The sequence below is a fragment of the Phyllostomus hastatus genome, unplaced genomic scaffold, assembly GCF_019186645.2.
Source record: "Phyllostomus hastatus isolate PE091 unplaced genomic scaffold, TTU_PhHast_1.1 phas_contig_210, whole genome shotgun sequence".
NCBI classification, from domain to species: domain Eukaryota; kingdom Metazoa; phylum Chordata; class Mammalia; order Chiroptera; family Phyllostomidae; genus Phyllostomus; species Phyllostomus hastatus.
In genome coordinates this window covers 22488702-22494520 of record NW_025333737.1, presented here as the reverse complement: position 1 = coordinate 22494520, position 5819 = coordinate 22488702, and the positions used below count along the sequence as shown (strand labels likewise).

Here is a 5819-nt window from a genome sequence, read left to right as displayed (position 1 = left end):
TCACTGAGAGAGCATATAGTGCAGGGAAAAATGCAAACACCCTGGCAGCATAGTTTGGGTCAAGCTGAGATCTGTCACCTAATCCACACCTGGAAAGGGGAAAAATAATAGCAATATATTAATATTAGCAAACAGTAGGAAATAGAAGCGATATGAGGGGTTGTGGGGGGACTCGACCCACAGGGCCTCCCCCAGCCCTGGCCACCACGAATGAAAATAAGTCTACCAAGAACTGATCTGCTTGGGGAGGAAAGGTGGCCGATCTCTCAAAGCAGAAGGGCCAAGAACCTTTTCCTCAATGAGCTTTTCTTGGATTCGTTTGCACCAGAATACAGGTAAAGCTCATTAATCATTGTCAGGCAGTAAGGATCAAACAATAGATAACAAAGAACTCTGAGGGCCTATTCTGAGTCAGGGTCTGTTAGCTAAAGACCTATAAAACTTTGAAGAACAAACTCGCTTCTTGCCTGGACCCTTATCATTCAATTGAGAGCATTCTAAACAAAGCAGGTTTCACAGGATTTTACATATTCTTTCTTAGGCCTGATTTCCAGGGGAACCCACCCTTTCCAGCACAGGGCTGCACCACCGTTGTTTCAGGCTTAAGTCAGGCAGGGGAAGCAAGGCAGCCAAGAGATTAGGAGACTTCTGGCAGACAGAATGAGGACTCAGGCTTTGTCAAAGACGAGGAGCGAGGGTCCATCACCCCCTTTTGCTGTAGCCCCCCAAGTCCTTCCTTGGGAGCCTCCCACATGATCCTACCGGCCTGTCTTAGGTCGTTCCTCCCCTGAGGAATCTTACCCGTCATTGGCTAACCGACTAAGCACTGGGGCCAGGCAGGGTGAAGTAAAGTGGTCAGAGGCAGTGCCCCTGCCAGGGAGATAAGCTTTGTCTCCTCAGTGGCTTATGGTCCCAAGGTCACTCACTCAGCCTTAGTCATGGGGGGTTACAGCTCCTGAAACCAGGCAGGGCATTTCCCAGCAAGGGGCACAATTGCCTCAGCATCCATTCCCATTTGTTTGTTTTCTCTGGCTCCCCTCAAAGCACAGGGGCTAACGGACTCCCCAAATGAATTGGCATGATCCCTTCTCCTGCTGTGGTGTGGGCAGTTGCCCCGAATCAGACCAGTGAGTTCGGGGAAGATGTTTGCTCGCTGCTTCTGGGAAAGAAGCATTTTCATGAAGTGAGACCCGCCCAAAGCTTCAGATGAAGCTGGTACAGTGGGAAGCATGGCAGAGGGATGAAAAGCCACCAGGTGCTGGTGACATTGTTTAAATGCTGCATCAAACTATCCCTGAAGTCTGTCCCGTCCTGGTTCAACTAAATGAACTTTCTGTCCAAGCCACTCAGAGTTGCAGTTTCTGTTAACTGCAACCAAACATACCTGGCACACTGAATGGCAATTATAGCCGCATTACAAATCCAGAGTAATCGGGAGAGCAGAGCTCCACTGCAGATGCAAACTTTCTTTGTAGGCTTTAGAATGCACATGGGTTACTGAGGGTCCTTCCTTTTGCAAGATAGAATTCTGACAGGATCTTAAAGATGTAGAGGACTTGTTATCTAAAAACTTTTCTTAACAGAGTTTATCAGAAAACTTGCAGTTTTGAAATACAAGCTGCACAGAATAAGAAATGTGGTAGGTATCATACATGACAGAGTTTTCAGAGGGAAATGATTTTCATAAAACCTGGTGTTCAGCACAGAGTAAGTGCTAAATAACTCTTTGTTTTTAACTTTTTGTTTTTGTAAATTAATCATATAGAGTACAAAATTTAAGTTATAAAAGTGTGCAAGAGTCAGACTTTTTCCTTCCTCTGCCCTCTCAGGCATCCAATATAGCTTCTGGTATGCTCTTGGTGCATTTTTGTAGAACTATTCTATACATTCACAAATATACATATATATATTTGTATTTTGTCTAGATACATTTACAAATACACATGTGTATATTTTGTATAGATACATTTACAAACATAATTATATATTTATTTTTGTGTATAGTTACAAATATATCTACCACATAAGAGTTAGCACCCCACACACACTATCCTGCTCCATTTTATTTATTTATTCATTTATTTATGTCACAGTGAATTTAGTGGTCTCTTCATGTCGGGGTCTATGGAGCTGTCTGTCCATTTCGTAACTGCAAAGAATTCCAAATACAGCGCAATCATCACTTATGTTTCTGTGTACTTGACCAGACTTATTGTTTGTTGGACATTTAGAGAGTTTCCCATCTTCAGCAAGTCAGTGATGTAATGACTGCCCTTCTAAGGCGACATTTCACACAAGCGGGAGCCCATCTGTAGAAAAAAATTCCAAATCGTGGAATTGCTGATTCAAAGGGCATATGCAGAGTAACTTTGTCTTAATTTTTGAGTTCATGAATGATAATTTCGGTGAATTCGTGGGAAGCCCCGTGGAGCGCCAAAGCAGCTCTCAAAGCTGAGGGTTATTGGCACGACGATTGCAGGACCCGCAAAGCGAAGGCTCGGTCAGGCTGAAGGAGGCAGCTGCATCCTCTGGTCCCCTAACTCGCTGAGCTCGCAGGCCGACTCGCAGCACTGAACTCACCTTTCCATCTGGCAGGGACTAGAGCACGCCCCGCCAGAGCCCAGGCCCTAGGACCCAGCACGTGCGATTCCATGTGAGCTTCTCCGCCGGCGCTCAGAGGGGAAGTACGCATGCGCCTTCCAAAGTAGGTCAGACTCCTCCTCTCACGTGACCCGCTCCCCTTAGCTACCCCGGCGCCTCCTCGCCAGGGCGCAGTCGGGATGCGCTCTGCAGCCAACGTGATGGGGCCGGGCACGGGTGGGGGCGGGCCTGGTCCGCGAGCGCCTGGTGCCCGTGAGGATTCGTCGGTTCTCCTCCCTACGGACCGCTCCGCTCCAAAGTCGGGCGGGCGAAAGGGAGCGCTGTGCGGGTGATCCTCCAGGAGTGTGCCTGGAAATGAATGGGCGAGGAAGGGACCTCAAATCCCTGGCGCTGGCACCGGGCTGAGTCCACTTTCCTGCTGTTTGAAGCAGTGCCGCCTGAAAGAAGGCAGCGCGCGTCCCGTTTCAGTGTAAACCGAACCACACCGATCGTTTGCAGTCCCATTTGTATGTGGTGTAACTCAGACATTCATGGAAACTTGTAAAAGGAAATGAAAAAGAATGTTAATGGCTCCTGGAGCTTTACAGGGATATTGCACAGGCTCCATTTCTAATCTCCTTCCCCCCACTCCCCCCACTGAGACACTCCCCCTAATAGGATTTTAAGCAGATTTCTCACCTTCCAAAAGAGATTCCAGAGATGCTAGTGGTGTTGATGGGGCGGGGAGGGTGGGGGGAGCTGAAGGCAGCTCCGAATCAACTGAAGCCTGAGTTTTATGGATCAGGAACATTTTTTATAGCTTGTCCCTCCTCTTCTGCTTTTTAACTTGTTGCACACAGGACAGGCTGTGCCTTAGTGAGTTGCGGTCCAATGGGGGAGACTGACAAGCAAAATCAATGGGTTACAACGCAATGGGCTACCAACCCTTGAATAGAGGAGCGCCCGAGGGTTACATAAGCACGGTGGAGGTGGGACAGCCAGGAGCAGGGGTGGGTACCCTGAGTCTTGAAGGCTAAGTGGGAGTTAGCTGGCAGGAAAGTAAGGCCGAGGGGGAGGAAAAGTGTTCCAAACAAAGGGAACTGCTAACAGTTACATAATATTTCCCTCGAGGAGTTCTTTACTATAATTGTTTTAGCAGTACATACAGTTGGAATGTATATTGTTTCCATTTGTGCTCTTCTAAGACAGTCTTTAGTGAACACAGTTGAGCATAATGCTTTTTTCCCTTCCACTTTTAAACAAACCCCAGGAGTGGGATTGCTATGTAAAAGACACAAATGTTTTGTAACTTATGATAAAACATTGTAAATTGTTCTCCAAAGAAATTGGTGCTAATTTGTACCAAGGTGGCATTTAAATTTTTAGCGTTTAGGTAGTAAGTAGTCCATTATTTATTTCAAGCCAATGAAGCCCTATAAGATTAATACTGGATACTAGAAATGCCATAGATCAAAATGCGGCACTTCCATTTTTTTGTGATTCATGATAAAATTCTAATCGAATTCAAGTTTGGGAAACGGAAACTATCAGATCAATGTGTTTCATCCTTACACGGAACTCCCTGGCATGTACCCGTGTAGGGGGTGTGGTGGGGGGTGAGGGGCGGGGAACAGGAGTGAGACGATCTCAGGTGGCACCAAATGTCTGTCTCTGATTGCTGCTTTCTCTTTGTGAATCAACTGCAACAAAGTAACTCCGCATGAGCCAGAACAAGCCTAGGCATTTCCACACCTCGCCAACATTGTCAGAACAGCAGCAGAATCAGAGAGACCCAGAGTTTGACCCAAGAGGCCACTATAACTTGCAGGAGGAAGATGGTCACATATTTGGCAACCAATTTCCAATAACTTCCAAGTTTCCCAGCTCAGTTTCTGCTGGCACATGTTTGGGAACCAATTTCCAATAACTTTCAAGTTTCCCAGCTCGGTTTCTGCTGGCACCTGTACCTGCAAGGAAAAAACAGTAATGTGACATTCAAAAGGACATTTAGGAAAATGATAATTTAATTTCTGTGGACAGCGAAAGCAGAATGCATGTAGCTTTTTGTCTGTATTAACCTAGTTCATTAAGGAAACCTGAAGCATGGTGCAGTTGTAATTTTGCATTGATGTGACTGTACTTCATACTGTAGTTGTTTTTCTAACATCTATTGTGCACACCGTCTAATGAGTGACCTTATGTTTTACATGGGGGGGGATGGGGATCACCACCCCTCCATTTCAGGGGTCGTCCTTAATTGAGCTAACAAATCAGAGTAGTTTCATTGTCTTTTCATGAGGATTAAAAGAGCTAATTCAGCAAAAGCACTTAGAAGAGTATCTGGCACATATTTAGTGCTCAATGAACATTTGTCATTATTATTGTTAGTGTAACAATGAGTGGTTCAGTGAGAGGAAGCCTGGGCTTGTTTCAATGGTTACCTGATGCCATTCTTTCTCCTTGGATGGGGTGAAGAAGCATGTGTAACCATGGATGCCGCCTTTCCGCCCTGCAGGGGAGCCAAGCCAACCACACGCCTGATAAACAAGAAGAGGCAGAGGAGGTCACACCCAGATCAAACTGGACTTGCAGCCCACACTACCTCTTGACATTTCTGTTGTTTTAGCTGAATGCATCGTGCTTGTTACTTCAGTCACTGGAGCTGGGTTTGGGCTTTTTGTTATTTGCCCACAGAAGCAAACAGTCCCATACAGTGGTCCTGTGTGTTTGTTTTCTAGGGTTGCCACAATAAAGCACCACTGGGTGGTAACACTGGGTGGCTAAAACAACAGGAATTTGTTTTCCCAGACCTCTGAGGCCTGACAGTGGGAGATCAAGGTGTTGGCAAGGTGTGTTTCTTCTAAGGCCTCTCTCCTTGGCTTGTAGGTGTGCATCTTCTCTCTAAGTTTTCACATGGTCTTCTCTCTGTGTGTCGGTCTTACTTTCCTCTTTGTGTAAGGACACCTTTCATAATGGGTTAGGGACCACCCTAATGACCTTGTTTTAACTAAAATAACCTTTTAAGACCCTATTTGCAAATACAGTCAAATTCCGAGATACGGTGGGCCAGGACTTTATAATATAAAGTTGGAGGGAGGGGCATATAATCCAGCCCATAACATCCAACAAGACATTAGTGATATATAATATGGATTGTTTGAAATCAGATCTTTACTCTTATCCTAGTTCTCCCCAAGGTTTTTGTTTCGGGGGGCGTGTGTTAGAGGCTGAGGAAGGGA

General features: G+C 45.9%; 1 long non-coding RNA gene across 1 annotated transcript; it reads right to left on the bottom strand.

Annotated features, from left to right (window-relative positions):
* Positions 1-1887: 1887 nt before the first annotated feature.
* LOC123817685 lies at positions 1888-2843 on the bottom strand. Its single transcript, XR_006785477.1, has 2 exons — positions 2581-2843; positions 1888-2309 (listed from the first exon to the last, which is right to left on the bottom strand). It is a non-coding gene; the product is annotated as an uncharacterized LOC123817685 (long non-coding RNA).
* Positions 2844-5819: the final 2976 nt, after the last annotated feature.